The following is a 15,574-nucleotide window of genomic DNA, read 5'->3' as shown; positions in this document are numbered from 1 at the left end:
GAAACCTTGCATTTGGGACAATGGCTATGCATGAAGACATCATGCCTAGTAGTTTCATTACCGTTTTGACTTGAATCCTTTGTTTTGGATAGATGGCCTGTATTAAATTGTGAAATGTTTGAACTCTTTGTGGACTTGGAGTGGCAATCACTTTTGCTGTGTTGATTGTTGCTCCTAAGTATTGCTGTGTTTGACACGGCAGAAGGTGTGACTTTGCGTAGTTGATTGAGAAACCTAGTTTGTGTAGGATTTCTATGACATATTTTGTGTGTTGTGAACACCGGCTTAGCGTGTTGGTTTTGATTAACCAATTGTCCAGGTACGGGAACACATGTATTTGCTGCCTTCTGATATGTGCAGCTACTACTGCCAGGCATTTTGTAAAAACTCTTGGCGCAGTTGTTATTCCGAATGGCAACACTTTGAATTGGTAATGTATCCCTTGGAATACAAACCTTAGGTACTTTCTGTGTGAAGGATGTATTGGTATATGGAAATATGCATCCTTTAAGTCTAGTGTTGTCATGTAGTCTTGATGTTTGAGCAGTGGGATTACGTCTTTTAAAGTAACCATGTGAAAGTGGTCTGATTTGATGTAGGTATTTAATGTTCTGAGATCTAGTATAGGTCTTAGACTCTTGTCTTTTTTGGGTATCAGAAAGTACAGTGAGTAAACTCCTGTGTTTAATTGTTGTCTTGGTACTAATTCTATTGCTTCTTTCTGTAGCAATGCCTGAACTTCTAGTCCTAGAAGATCTATATGTTGTTTTGACATACTGTGTGTTTTCGGTGGGACGTTTGGAGGGAATTTGAGAAATTCTATGAAATAACCATGCTGGATAATTTCTAAGACCCAAGTGTCTGTTGTTATTTCCTCCCAATGTGTGTAAAACTTGGTTAGTCTCCCCCCCACAGGTGTTATGTGTTGGGGATTTGTGACCTTGAAGTCACTGTTTGTTTGGAGGAGTTTTGGGACTTTGGAACTTTCCTCTATTTTTTTGAAATTGTCCTCCTCTATATTGTCCCCGAAAACCTCCCCGCTGATACTGGCTCTGGTAAGTGGGCTTTGTTTGTGAGGTTGTGGCTTCTGTGGTCTGCCCTCGAAACCCCCCTCGAAATTGTGTCTTTCGAAATGTGCCTCTGCTCTGCGGGGAGTAGAGTGCGCCCATGGCTTTGGCCGTCTGAGTGTCTTTCTTAAGTTTTTCTATCGCAGTGTCCACCTCCAGCCCAAACAACTGCTGTCCGTTGAATGGCATATTCAGCACAGTTTGCTGTATCTCTGGTTTAAATCCTGATGTACGCAGCCATGCATGCCTCCTTATTGTTACTGCTGTGTTGACAGTTCTAGCAGCTGAGTCTGCAGCATCCATTGCTGACCGTATCTGATTATTAGAGATACTCTGTCCCTCTTCTACCACTTGCTGCACTCTTTTTTGGAACTCTTTTGGTAAATGTTCAATAAAGTGTTGCATCTCATCCCAATGGGCCCTATCATATCTGGCTAACAAAGCTTGCGAATTTGCAATGCGCCACTGGTTTGCTGCCTGTGCCGCCACTCTTTTGCCTGCAGCATCGAATTTTCGACTTTCTTTATCTGGAGGTGGTGCATCTCCTGAAGAATGTGAGTTGGCTTTTTTGCGCGCTGCTCCCACTACAACAGAGTCTGGTGTTAGCTGTTGTGTGATGTACACTGGGTCTGTTGGTGGCGGTTTATATTTTTTATCTACTCTTGGAGTAATGGCTCTCCCTTTGACAGGCTCCTCAAACACTTGTTTGGAGTGTTTGAGCATTCCGGGTAGCATCGGAAGACTTTGATATTGACTGTGTGTAGACGACAGTGTATTAAAAAGAAAGTCGTCTTCAATGGGTTCTGAATGAAGGCTGACATTGTGAAATGCCGCAGCTCTCGATATCACTTGAGCGTAGCCTGTACTATCCTCTGGTGGCGATGGTCTTGCTGGATAGCATTCAGGGCTATTATCTGACACTGGTGCGTCATAAAGGTCCCATGCGTCAGGGTCATCTTGACTCATTCCCGTATGAGTTGGGGATTGCATCATTGGTGGAGTGGCTACAGGTGATGGTTGCGGAGAGTGATGTGGGGATGGTGGTGGTGTTACTTGTTTAGCCACCTTTGCGTGTGGCTGCTTGTCCTTGTCTTGGAAGGCAAGTTTACGTTTCATTTTGATTGGAGGAAGAGTGCTGATCTTCCCCGTATCTTTTTGAATAAAGAGCCGCCTTTGTGTGTGATCTGGCTCTATTGTCTCTAATTCTTGTTCAAATCTGTGTGTCTTCATTTGTGAGGACAGTCCTTGTTCCTCTGAATAGGAACTTCTTTTCGGTTCCGAGGCCGGATGTTTCGGTACCGAAACCTTTTCGGCTGCTTTTTTCGGCTCGGACGAAACCTTCTTTACTTTCGGCGTCGTGCCCTCTCGATGCCGACCCATTTCGGTGCCCCTGTCTCGATGACGAATCTTCTCGGAGCCACTATCTCGGGCCCGAGATTGCTGTGTGCCGGTATCTCGACCGGGGTCGGATGACTTCGACACCAGCTCGCCCTTTTTCGGTGCCGATGGACGGTCACCTATTTTTCGGGTTAAGCCATGGCCTGTTGGCAGTGGCGTCCCCTGGGCTTTAGCGGTCTTCTCGTGAGTTCTTTGCTTCGATGTCTTACTCACGGTTTTCGGCGTTTCTTCAGGATCGATCTCCTCCGAGTCCGAATCCTGGGTGGAGAATGTTTCTTCCTCCTCCTCGAAACGCCCTTGTCCTGTCGGCGCTGACGCCATTTGCAGTCTTCTTGCTCTTCGGTCCCTGAGTGTCTTCCTGGACCGAAACGCTCGACAGGCCTCACAAGTATCCTCCTTGTGTTCTGGTGACAAACACAAGTTACAGACCAGGTGTTGATCTGTATATGGATACTTGTTATGGCATTTTGGACAGAAGCGGAATGGGGTCCGTTCCATCAGCCTTGAAGAGACACGTGGCCGGGCCGACCAGGCCCCGACAGGGATCGAAAAAAACCCCGAAGGGCCACCGGCGCTCTTCTTAATTCGGTGTCGATCTGCTGTAACTAACCCGATACCGAATGCAAACAATACCGACGATTTTTCCGAGATTCTAACTAACTTTCCGACCCGAAACTCGGAGCGAAAAGGAACACGTCCGAACCCGATGGCGGAAAAAAAACAATCTAAGATGGAGTCGACGCCCATGCGCAATGGAGTCGAAATGGGATGAGTCCCTCGGTCTCGTGACTCGAAAAGACTTCTTCGAAGAAAAACAACTTGTAACACTCCGAGCCCAACACCAGATGGCAGGATGTGCACAGCATGTGTATCTTCAGCTACAAATGCCATTGAACATATATATATATATATGTATATATATATATATATATATATATATATATATATATATATATATATCCTGCGGAAGTGGGCAGGTAAATAGATCAAAATATTGCTCCCGCCCGCAGGGAGCAATGATGGTTCCTGCTGTATGTGGGGAGCCAGCTAGGACGCAAGGGCCTTGGGGCTCCCCACAGCCCCAACAGTAGTATGGTGGGTACCCTAGCAGGGCACCATGGCACCCACCTTTCACAGTGCAGGCCCCAGAAGATGGAGTCCCCGGGACCAAAAGCAGCCCAGGGAGGAGGGACACATGCCCCCTTCCCCCTGGAAAATGTACTGGGCTCTGTGGGAAAGGGTCCCTAGGGCCAGAAATCAGCCTGGGAAAGGAGGCAGGGGGCTGGGGTACACAGAATCAGCCCAATATGGGGGCCTTTGTGCCCTAATTCCTCTTAAAATAAAGCCAGGCCCGAGGGATGGGGTCCCTAGGGCCAAAATCGATCTGGGGTAGGGGGCCAGATGTCCTCTCATCCAAAACATAATGCCAGGCCCCAGGGGATGGGGTCCCGGGGCCAAAGGCAACCAGAGGAGGGGGGGGCTGCGCGCCCCCCCTTACCCGTAAAAATGGACTGGACTCCCGGGGATGGAGTCCCCGGGGCCAAAATCAGCCTGGGGAAGGGGGCCGCATACCCCTCCCCAAAACATAATGCAGAGACTGGGATCACAAGGGCTAAAATCTGTCCGCAGAGGGGGCCCATATGCCTCCTTCTCACTGAAAATAAAATCAGGTACTGGGGAGAGCGTCCCTGGGGCTCAAATTGCCCCAGGGAGTGGGGCTACAGACCCCCTCCTCTTTCACATAATGCCAGGCCTTATGGGATGGGATTCCCAGGGCCGTGGTCCCTCCTTCCTTATATTTGTAGAAATGGTCCTTGGGGAAGGGCTCTCCAGGGCCTAACAAGGCTTAGGGAGGGGGAACTGCATAGCCCCCTCTCATGTATTTAAATAAGTGGCCCCAGGAGACAGGGTTAACGGCTGAGAGAGGGGGGAGCTGCATGGCCCCCTCCCCTTTTAATTTAGAACTGGTCCTGGAGGATGCAGTCTCCAGGGCCTAACATGGCTCGGGGAGGGGCTCCACAAGGCCCCCCTCCTCTTTTATTAAACAACAAACAGCCACCAACCCCATGCCATGCAGGGGTTTCAGCCATGTGCAGCGGGTGTGTGAATTTACATATAGCAATTAAGCATTATTTTACATTGAAAAACCATAGCAAATCAGTGGAAAAAACAAAGGTTAAAGTAACATTATAGTTGGGTGTTCTAAAAAATATATATTTGTTTTCAACCTTAGCAATTCACTGAAAAAAGCAAAGGTTAAAATAAATGTGTCAGTTATAGTTAAGTGAATTTGTCAGTGACAACATTAATGATTTGAACTAAAAGAAAACATAGAAATTCACCAGTAATAGTCAGCAGTGCTAACTATAACTTGTGCCCCTGTCATGCCTTGCTTATAACCTCACATAAGACATCATTCATGACATGTTCAATGACATCATTTATGGCGACACTGATGACATCTCAAATGTCACTGATGACATCATCCAATGAGCATGTTTGTTTTATAGTTTACATTGTGGAGGGTAACTAGCATATTAGTTTTCTACCTAATTTTGCACAGCTTATGTCCAGCTAACCAGTAACAGTGTTTACAAAATGCATGTGCTACTAACGCATCATGCATATGGTTACTTAAAAAGTGCATGGCTACTAATAGGCCTCCCAGCACCAGAGTATGCTAGCTACACCATATAGAAGGAGACAAGTCACTAAATAGAGGATAATTGAGACAGCTGAGTAAACAACCAGGTTTTTAGATGCTTACGGAACTGAAGTACTGAGTACAGCACCCTCACAAGGGAGGGCAGGGAGTTCCACAACTTGGCTGTGTTGAACTGAAATGAGTGGCCTCCACTCCTGACTCTTTTGCTCAAAGGGACAATAACCAAAGAGGCATTCGATGATCGTAAAGACCTGGTCGGCAAACAAGGGTTTAAAAAAGAATTGCACAGTATTGGTACGGTGTTTGTCAAGGCCCTGTGGGCGAAACAGAGAGATTTAAATTTGATCCTCTGTACTACCGGGAGCCAATGCAGTGTTTCCTCGTTGTAGATTTAGTAGCTCCCAAGTACAGGGAATTTCTATAATCCAATCGAGAGTAAACAAGTGCCTGGACAACTAATATTTTGGATGAAAAAGGTAGTAAGTGGAGAACTTTCCTCAGTGATCTAAGCAACCCATAACAAGTTGCTGCTAGTTTCGTAGTTTGAAGATCCATGGTGAGGGCCATGTCCAAACAGAAATCCAAACTTTCTACTGAGGGCTTAAGAAGGGAGTAATACTCAAAGTCTTGGGCCATCCCAGGTTGAACTGAGGTGGAAAAGGATTACTGATAATCAACAGTTCAGTCTTTTCCTCGTTTAATTCTAAAAATTCAGACAGGTGGTTATTAATGTGGCTTTCAAGTATTTTGCTTGGACCCGGCATCAAAGAGATTGGCCTATACTTCCCAGGGTCTGCAGGATCCCGATTTGTTTTTTTCAGTACAGCTTTTACCATTGCATGCTTCCAAGGTGTAGGAACCACTCTTTTGGCTAAAGACAAGTTTAAGATCTCAAGAAGAGCTAAACCAAGCTGTTCACAAACTTTGACTAAGATGAACAGAGGAGCAGGATCGAATGGGGAACCAGATTTAAGTTTAATTAAGCTAGTTATGAAAACCTCGGAGGTGATCTTAGGGAAGTTTGTAAGAACAGCAATTGAGCTTGAGTAGGAAGGGTTTCTGCCTTGTGACTGCAAATCAAGATTCATGTAACAAAAAAAAGAGATAAATATCTTCGATCATTTTCACAAAAGCCTGGGTGATATTATTGCAACGGATTGATGTCGGTTGAGGAAATGAAGAATTGAAAGTGGGATTTGAAAGAGTTTTGACAATCTGGAAAATCTCTCTCGAAGAGTTAAAAGCAATGTCTATTTTATTTTCATAGAAAGTCCTTTTAGCAGCTGTGATTTCCAGATATTTCCTAATAATCTCCCTATAGCTAGCCGTACTGTTCTCCAAATTCTCTCTGCTCTTTTGCATTGTTTTTTAGCAGCTTGAGCTGAGGTGTATGTCAGGGAATGATTTTTGAGCTATTTTTCTTTGGCTGCTTTGTTCTTCAGGCAACAGTATCAAGAGATTGTTTAATCCACTGTTCAAATTAATTATAGGTGGAAGTAGGGTTTTGGTGAAACACTGTTCCTGATTCTATAAGCGACAGTTTAAAAACATCAATGGTGAGTTTCAACCATGTGCGCTCTGCATGTGAGGGAAGGTCAGATGGGGGAAGAATGTGAGGAAACTCTAAGATAAAAGGAATGATAAAATCATCAGACCAGATCACAGGAGCGGGGCCTGGGTTCTTAACCTACTTTTATTATAAAAGATAGGATCAAGTAAATGTCCCTTCTCATGGGTAGGACCATATATTAACTGGGTCAAACCTCTTGCGAAGAGATCTTGCATGAGCACAGATGCTTGAAAATGTGCAGGATCCTCAAAGTGAAAATTAAGATCGCCCAACAGAATGAAACTGGGTCTAGAAAGAATAAAATTTGCTGTTATCCAGGAAGAGCATCTAAAAAGTCCATACCAGACCCGGGCAGGTGATACATTAAAAGGCCAGAAAATGCAGATGTAGGGGTGAATGAAAGAGCAAAATCCCTGCTCCTTTTTTATTGACTCGGTCTAGCCTCCAGATATAATAACCTGGAGATAAGGCACAGGCCAAGTTAGGGCCTGAGTCCTCCTAGAACCAGGTTTCCGTCAGGAAGACTGCATCAGGATGTTTATCTTTTAGAAACAAAAAAAGCTCTAATTTATTGGCAGGAAGGGAACTATAATTAATTAAGAACTGTTTATAAGTAGATCCTCCTGTCACAGTGGAACAACTTTTGGGGGGCCCTAGAGAGAACCCAGGACAGTATGTACCTTTATAGGTCCCTTTCTGTAGATCAATTGAATTCAGGCATTTAACATCATAAACATTCCTCACGTCAAGGAGCTGAGTGGCTGAATAAATTTGCCTACCTGTCTTTAAACTGGCAGAATTCTTAATCTCCTGCACTGTTCGGTTGGGTACGCGTGCAGACGGGCTTGCCTTAGGCCATGGCACTCATTTGATGGCGTGGAAAAACCGGAGAGGGTCTGCAGCGCTAACAAAATGGTGCCACCTAATGTCCCAATACTGCCCCTCAGCCAATTCCCCAAAAAACAACCTTAATAACCTGGCACAGTTTTAAAATATGTGCAAATTCAGCAAAAACAAAAATAAAGGAATTGCCCAGCAGGTTTCCCAACAAATTTTAAAATAGAAACAATCAAATAGCCCCGACTCGTACTAAACGGGTTGCACATCATACTCATAGTTGTGCAGCGGTATTGAACACGTTCTAAAGAGTACGGAACAGTAACTCTGTGTGCAGGTGACAGTTAGCTAGGGTTCATTATGTTCTATACAATTTGGTACTGCAGAAAAAGATCTCAACAGGGCAAAGATTCTATGTACTACATACTAAGTATGCAGATAGTATATTCATTAGCTCCTTCAGACCTTGATTATTTTAACTGAATAGGAGATACTTTTAAATACTCTGTGGTGTATTTCTCAGTTGCGTTTCACTGTCTCCAAATAATGTGGTACAGAGTAAACTCTCTCCTTAGAGTAAACTGTGTTACCAGTTCCCACTTTTCTACTCGTATCCACTTTGTTTCTCAATTTAAGTTCAGTGACAGTGAGGGGTTTCATACAGGTAAGGACTGTCCGTAATGGGGCATTAGTTATGTAAGAGGGATTACGTGTCTGGAGCAACTTGGATGTTCCTGAACAGTTATATATAAATTGAACACTGTGTGCATGATAGGTTACCCCTTCATCTGTGGTTCATTTATCCAGATCATCTCAGCTACTCATGAAGTGTATGGCATAGGATCAATGTTGCAAATAACACATGCTTGCTTTACCTATGGAGGTTGTATGTATGATAGCAGTAAAGACGCTTAATGTTATTCTGAACAATTTTGCACTTTATTTCATAGCTCTAGTGGTATACCGGTTTAAAGCACATTGTGTACAAAAGTAGCTTGGATGATGTCATTAGTGGTCACTTGAGATATCATCAGTGATGTCATAGATGTTGTCATAGAACATGTCATGAGTGATGTCATATGTGAAGTCATAAGCAGTGCATGGTGGGGGGTGCAAGTTGTAGTTAGTGCTGCTAACTATAACTGGTGAGTTTCTGTTTTGTTTAGATCAAAATGTTAATGTTATCACTGACATAGTCACCTAACTATAACATTAATCTAACCTTTGGTTTTTTTTCATCGAATTTCTAAGGTTTTTTAAAAAAGCACATCCTTTTATCACACCTAACTACAATGTTACTTTAACCTTTGTTTTTTTCAGTGAATCAAATATAATAACACACTGCACTTGGCTACATGCAATAGAACCCACAGGCAGTTGAATTTATGTGCTTGAAATCACAAATTTATAGCTCAAATGAAGAAGTCAGCATAAAACCCATTCTTCGAGGAACAATATCAGTTAAATTAGTGATTAGGCATCATCTCTTTCCAAGGAGGATATGAATTTTGTGTAGTGGGCCAGAGAAGAGCATGGGTTGTCAATTGGACAGCCTAGCAGCCTGGCAGACATGAAAAATAAATCTGAAGCTCCAGGTACTGAAAAGTTTGTAGGAATGCCTACCAATATGGGACTAACATCCAGCACTGCATTATGCATACTCTCCTGGTTCAACTACAATACAATGACAAGTAACTCACTCTTCAGGAAGGACATGTGTTGCGGATTCAGAAAACTAAAAAAGATTACCTCATTGCAATGGTTCCTCTTCCTCTTCTTTTGAAGTTTCACAGGTCTGGGCTATGTATGAGACTCTGACTCATTGGTGGGTACCTACTGGTAAACAAATAGAAAAGAGTCAGAATCCTCTGGAATAAATCCCTTAAAGAGGTATTTATGAGCTCAATGCATCAAAGCTTTAAACACACCTTTGACAGAGTATGATAGTGAGCAGATCAATTCATCTACAAAGGAGGACTTCCCTCTTAAGCCACAATTAGTCAATTTTCTAACTGTGTGTATGTGCCAATGTGTGCCATTAACTATGTGGGAACAGAGACAAGTGAGATTAATGGACACAAGGACTGAGTGCAGGACTTGCCCAAGAAACAAAGCCTAGAACAAAACTTAGGGCTCATTTAGAGTATGGTGGTTGGACTGTTACATCAGTGGAGGGATGTTCTCTGCTGACCACGTAGAAAATGCCCCTTATACTTAGAGATCTTTGGTTGACTGAAGGCACTAACACTCTGCTGATTAGGCACCAAGCTTATAGCACTACTCAGCAAAGATGTTTGTTTTTTAAAAACAAACTCCTAAAGTGGTAATTTGTTACTGAACACAAAAAAGAAATGTCCTTGACAAGCTGGGACTTTCCTTCCAGCGTGGGTGGGTTGTTTCTTTGGTTTCCAGTCTCTGACCGCCAGGCTTTCAATAAAGGTTCTGAGCAGGAAAAATGCACTTGCGATCATCTGTTCTAAATAGTGCCTATAGTCTGATACATATTACATAATGGCCCAATGTCAGACAGATAACTGGTTAAAGGTTTCTGCCAGGGAAGCCAGTGAGGGCTTATTTATGAGAAACTGGGCACATCCTCTGATTCTAAACAGTGCAGATGAACCCCAAGTTTGAGAGATGGGACATCTGCCGCATTGTGGCACAATTCCCGCATCCACCAATTTCTAAATGAGGTCTGAACTATTTCCAACCCGGAGATAAGGCAAACATGTAAATACTATCTCCAACCCAGGGATAAGTGAAAACATGTAAACATCAACAGCTCAGTTTCCACATGGACCTCCGAAAGCTAATCAGGTTTAAAAGACATTGCAAATAATACCTGCCTCTTTTATTGGACTGCTGTGTTATCTGGTCCCAACTGAGGCCTGATGTATGTCTCCATCTTCATTTGGGGACTTTTCTACATCAATTCTAGTAACGTAGAAACCTTTTATTTAGAGGCAGCAGCAGTTTCCATCTTGTTTTGAGAGAAGGCAGATTCAGTCTTGGAATTGGATGTAAACTTTGGTGACAGCATGTATCCCCTGTTTCACAATACCTAGCTCTAGCTGTAGTTTGTGCTGATCTGACAGTGGTTGGGATGAGCACAAAGTACAGCTAGTTCTATATCAGCAATTGTCTACCCCAGATAAATTATGACAGTAAAACCATTGAGAAGACATTTGAAGCTCTCTGTTTGCCCCAGGTGGCAGTTTGAAAGTTTCTCAAATCTGGGACATAATATATATGGCTTGGTCTTCCAAAGAAGCTTTCACTTGAAACATGCAGATGTAGAATTCTTTTGCACCTGCCACACATAAAATCATCTGTGCAGGAGCAAAAGCAGAAGAAGGAGAGAACCACCTCAACAATTTGCATGAGCTGCCACCCCCAGGAAGGAAGAGGCACCACTTGGGGAATTTGCTGAGCGTGGGGCACTCAGGAGCAATGCTGGCCCAGCAGCAGACTACAGGAGTCCCACTCCACACTGTAATGGTCACTTAATTCACTCATGACCAGGAAAACATGACCTGGAGAAGTTTCTTAAGCACTCCTGGAGCTGAGGTTTTTGCTCATGTTTATTACATAAAGTGTATATTCATTTACTATGACATGTACCTGATACTTGAAATGAAGGATTTAGTTGTGGAATTCTATACATTTGTGAACACTCATGCATGAGTTGAATTGTATCAACCTGACATGGCCGCCATCATGTCTTTGAAGAATTGTATAAAATGTTAGTATATTCACTCAAAAAGAAAAAGCTTAAAATGATGTTATATTTAGGTGAAAATCTATTATGTGAGATGATAATCAGGGCATGGCAAGGACTCCAGTTAAGGTAACTACAACGTATGAATTTCAGTGTTTTCTTAGTTTAAATCATTATGTTTTAACTGACATTTTCACTGAACGATAACGTTATTTCAACCTTTGTTCTATTCAGTGAAATTCGGAGGCTTTTTAAAAATAAAACAAGATGTTATTAACAGGCATAACTATAACACCTCTTTAACCTTTGCTTTAATCAGTGATTTTTTTAAAATGTTTTTAACAATATAAAGAGATATATTTCTAAGTAATGCATGACTACTGGCTTTGTCAAAGAATCGGAACAGAAAAATATAAAGGACTTGTTTACTGGCCTTACCAAGGAGTCAGCACATCAACTTAGATAAACCAAACCTACTGGTTTTGTCAAAAGGTCACTGCAGAAATGTATCCATAACCATATTCCAAAACAATCCTTTTAAATACACTTATGGGAATGCATAACACTTATTGTCACCAAAATATTTAAAATAAAGCATAGCATTTTACTCCTAACAACAATAAATGTGTGTTTGAGTCTACCTTTAGCATTCTTCAAACCACAAACTTCAGGTAAGAACCAACCAGTAGGGGTCCCTTCACTACAGCTGAAGAGCATACAGCTTCAGGTCTAAGTGGTTTAAAATTAATGGTTAGCTCTATTAGGGCAAACTTTACGGGGATTTGGCATAAGGCACTGCAGCAAGTCACCTTGCTGCGTTGCCCTAAACCAAAGTGAAAGGGCAGGAATGCATCATATTTATGCAATTTCGTGGATTTGTATCCATTCCCACTGCGCTGGCGCCATTTCCGTAGCCTAGCACTAACGCAGGTATCTGTGTTGTTGGCAGGATTGTTTTGTGTAGGAAGGGGCACCTTCCTGCACAGAAACCATCCATAGAGGCATTTTTCTCTTTCTATGTGTGCTGCAGAAAGAAATCACAAAAATCACCGAATGCAGCACACATGGAAAGAGGACAATAAGAATATATATGGCGTAAGGTTTTGGTGTTTCGCCAGGTTTAATTACTCACGTTAATTTGTGGTCTGTGGATGTGTCAAAATCCATGGGTTTTGCATAGGAAATCCTTCCCCAAACCATGGCTGATGGAATGCCTGCCTGGTGAGAGTAAGGAAACGCATCGACTTGTGCTGCCTTGCCTTGCTGTACATCTATGAGACCATTCAAAGCCACGCAAAGCAGCTTTCGTGGTCTCATAGGTATGATTTTGTACTTTGCGACATCGGCGTGTCGAAAAAAGTGAGGCTTCACCGGCACATGGGGCTCATAAATATGCTCCCTTAGGTCATGCATTCAATGACCTAGGAGATAACAGTTTTTAAAAATCTTTTCTGGGGGGCTGCTGTGCTCCTTGCAGCAACCCCAAACACTTTTGTAAATTGTTAGGAATGCCCCTGGCCTTCCTTGTGGCACCATGTGATGGGCATTTTTATAAAACAAGGTCCATATAGTATGCTATGGGGCGCTCTCAGGAGGAAGCAGTGAATATTTTATGAGTGGCCTTGCTGCCACAATAGTGAAGCATAGCGAAGCAGCAAGGCCGCAAGTATTTTTTTCTTTATTTTTTTTATTAGCCTGGGTGCCCTAGTCCCGTCCATGATCCAGGGCACACAGAGCCTATCTGTTTTTTTTTTGTTTGTTTGTTTTTTAAACAGTTTGCGCAGGAGCCCATTCCCACACTACTGTTCCATTTTTAATAATATTTATTTTATTTTTGTTTAGTGCCTTGGTCCAACCTGGACTACATTGTTTTGCTCCCGTCTGGCTGGGAACACCACTTCTTTCTGCAGGAACTAGCCTGTGTTCCCTGTCCAGAAGGAGCCTTTCTGCTCCTACCAGACAGGTGAAGAGATCAACAGTGTCTGACGAATGTTGTTCCCAGGACAATGTTTTACATAGGGCCACCGGTGATGAGGTTCTAAAACATGACTGGGGAAGGAAGGCCCACAACTCCCTCCCCAAATAATTATGTGTAAGGGACTGAGGCCATATTCTGCCTTGGGGAGGGGGTTCCCTGGTCGCCTCTCTAAATGAATAATTGCAGGGCACTGAGAAATGGGGTCTTTAAATGGCTCAGGCAGGGGGGAGCCACACGTCCCCATCCTCAAAAAACGAAGATGCACAACCCTGTGCCAAGGGTTCTGATCCACCCTACACTTGCTTTTTAATTTTACAGCGATACTACCAAGGTACTGCAAAAAAAAAATCTTAAAATAACTACTGCAACATTTTTGTAGATTTTGAAGGCAGGCAATCAGATTATTATCTTTTGATCAGACAGTCTGCAGGACTACTGTGTCTCTATATATGCATACATTTTTAATCTTAGTTTAAAAAAAAAAAAAAACTACTGAATGGATTAACACCAAATCACAAAAAAGCACACTTTCTGGGTAAAGTTTAGCTTTCATCTTAATCTAGTGTAATGTGTGATGATCCATCACACAGGGACCGAGAAAAGGGTGTGTGGGGGCATGCTGTGCTTGCTCCATTTAATATCCCATAGAAACCTTAGACATAGCTACTGCCAAAACGGCTGAAAAGAATAACACCACATTGGCAGAATGCCAAATCTTTACCCAAAAAGTGTGCTTTTGTGATTTGAGGTAAATTCGTTCAGTAGTTTTTGAGAAATTAATGTTCAAATTTTATGTATATTTCAGGCAGCGGAGAATCTGTGGACCTAACAGATCAAAAAATGACATCTGATTGGCTGCCACAACATCGACTAAGATGTTGTGGCAGCCATTTCAGAACTCGAAGACTCAGTCCATGTGTCCTGAAAAAAGACATAGTGGGGTAGATTAATTATACTCTGAGCCCCTAGGCCAGTTGAAGGTGCCCCAGAGGCACCCTCTGGTGGCAAATACATATGTATTTTCTTACAGTTCCATGAAGGATCCAGGGATAAAACTCAGCTCTTTTCATATAAAAGCACCCCAAGTGGGCCGGGTCGGTGCACTGTTTTCTTGTGGGGGGGAGTCATTTGGCCCCACATCAGGAGCCGTTTCAAGGCCTGAAGGACCCCCATCCTCTAGTCGCCATGATTTTATGGGGAGGGGAAGTACAACTCCCTCTCTGAATCTTTTGAAAGCTCTGTGGACTCCACTACGCAGGTTGGATATTAATTTTATGTGAAGGAGACTGTGGCACCCTCCTCCCTGAGCATTTTGAAGGCCTCAGGAACTGAATCCCCTTGGATCAGTGCCTTTTTTAGGGAAGAGGAGCTTGGAGTCTCTTCCTCAATGAGCCATAGAATGGGCCCAGGGACCCCAACTGCCTGCAGTCTGACTTACACTGTCCAAAGGACCCCACTCCACAGGACACTGTATTTTGATCTGCCTAGCAAAACCAAAACCTAAAAACTCCCAACCCTCCACCTCGCCCCAAACCTAAAACGCCCCACCCCCCAACCCTGCCCCAAAACCTAAAACCCCGACCCTCCACCCCGCCCCAAAACCTAAAACCCCGACCCGCCACCCTGCCCCAAAACCTAAAACGCCCCGCCCCCCAACCCCACCCCAAAACCTAAAACCCCCCGACCCTCCACCCCGCCCCAAAACCTAAAACCCCCGACCCCAACCTGACCCCAAAACCTAAAACCCCCACCCCCGTACCCCGCCCCAAAAACTAAAACGCCCCGCCCCCCACCCCACCCCAAAACCTAAAACCCGACCCCCAAAACCTAAAATGTCCAGCCCCCAACCCCGCCCCAAAACCTAAAATGTCCCGCCACCCAACCCCGCCCCAAAACCTAAAACGCCCGCCTCCCCAACCCAGCCCCAAAGCCTAAAACCCCGACCCTCTACCCAGCCCCAAAACCTAAAACCCCCTGACCCCCCACCCCCGCCCCAAAACCTAAAACGCCCTGCCCCCAACCCCACCCCAAAACCTAAAACCCCGCCCCGCCCCAAAACCTAAAACGCCCCGCCCCCCCAACCCCACCCCAAAACCTAAAACCCCCGAACCTCCACCCCACCCCAAAACTTAAAACGTCCCGCCCCCCAACCCCACCCCACCCCAAAACCTAAAACCCCCCAACCCACCCCAAAACCTAAAACGCCCCGCCCCCAACCCCACCCCAAAACCTAAAACCCCGACCCTCCACCCCTCCCCAAAACCTAAAACGCCCGCCCCCCAACCCCACCCCAAAACCTAAAAACCCCGACCCCCACCCCGCCCCAAAACCTAAAACGCCC

The 15,574-nt window shown here is 44.1% G+C and overlaps 1 protein-coding gene across 2 annotated transcripts in view; it reads right to left on the bottom strand.

The window, feature by feature from the left end:
- The window catches only part of LOC138250305 (P2Y purinoceptor 8-like), a 184,260-nt gene that overhangs the window by 124,127 nt on the left and 44,559 nt on the right, over positions 1-15,574 (bottom strand). Inside the window, exon 4 of one of the 2 annotated variants that reach the window (XM_069205056.1) lies at positions 9,287-9,373. The gene's annotated coding sequence lies outside the window, so the exon portion shown is untranslated. The remainder of the gene's footprint in view (positions 1-9,286; positions 9,374-15,574) is intronic. The other variant, XM_069205057.1, reaches the window with a different exon arrangement.

Source organism: Pleurodeles waltl, chromosome 8, assembly GCF_031143425.1.
Source record: "Pleurodeles waltl isolate 20211129_DDA chromosome 8, aPleWal1.hap1.20221129, whole genome shotgun sequence".
Lineage (NCBI taxonomy): Eukaryota > Metazoa > Chordata > Amphibia > Caudata > Salamandridae > Pleurodeles > Pleurodeles waltl.
The sequence above is the reverse complement of the archived record's forward strand: the minus strand, read 5'-3'. Positions and strand labels throughout refer to the sequence as shown.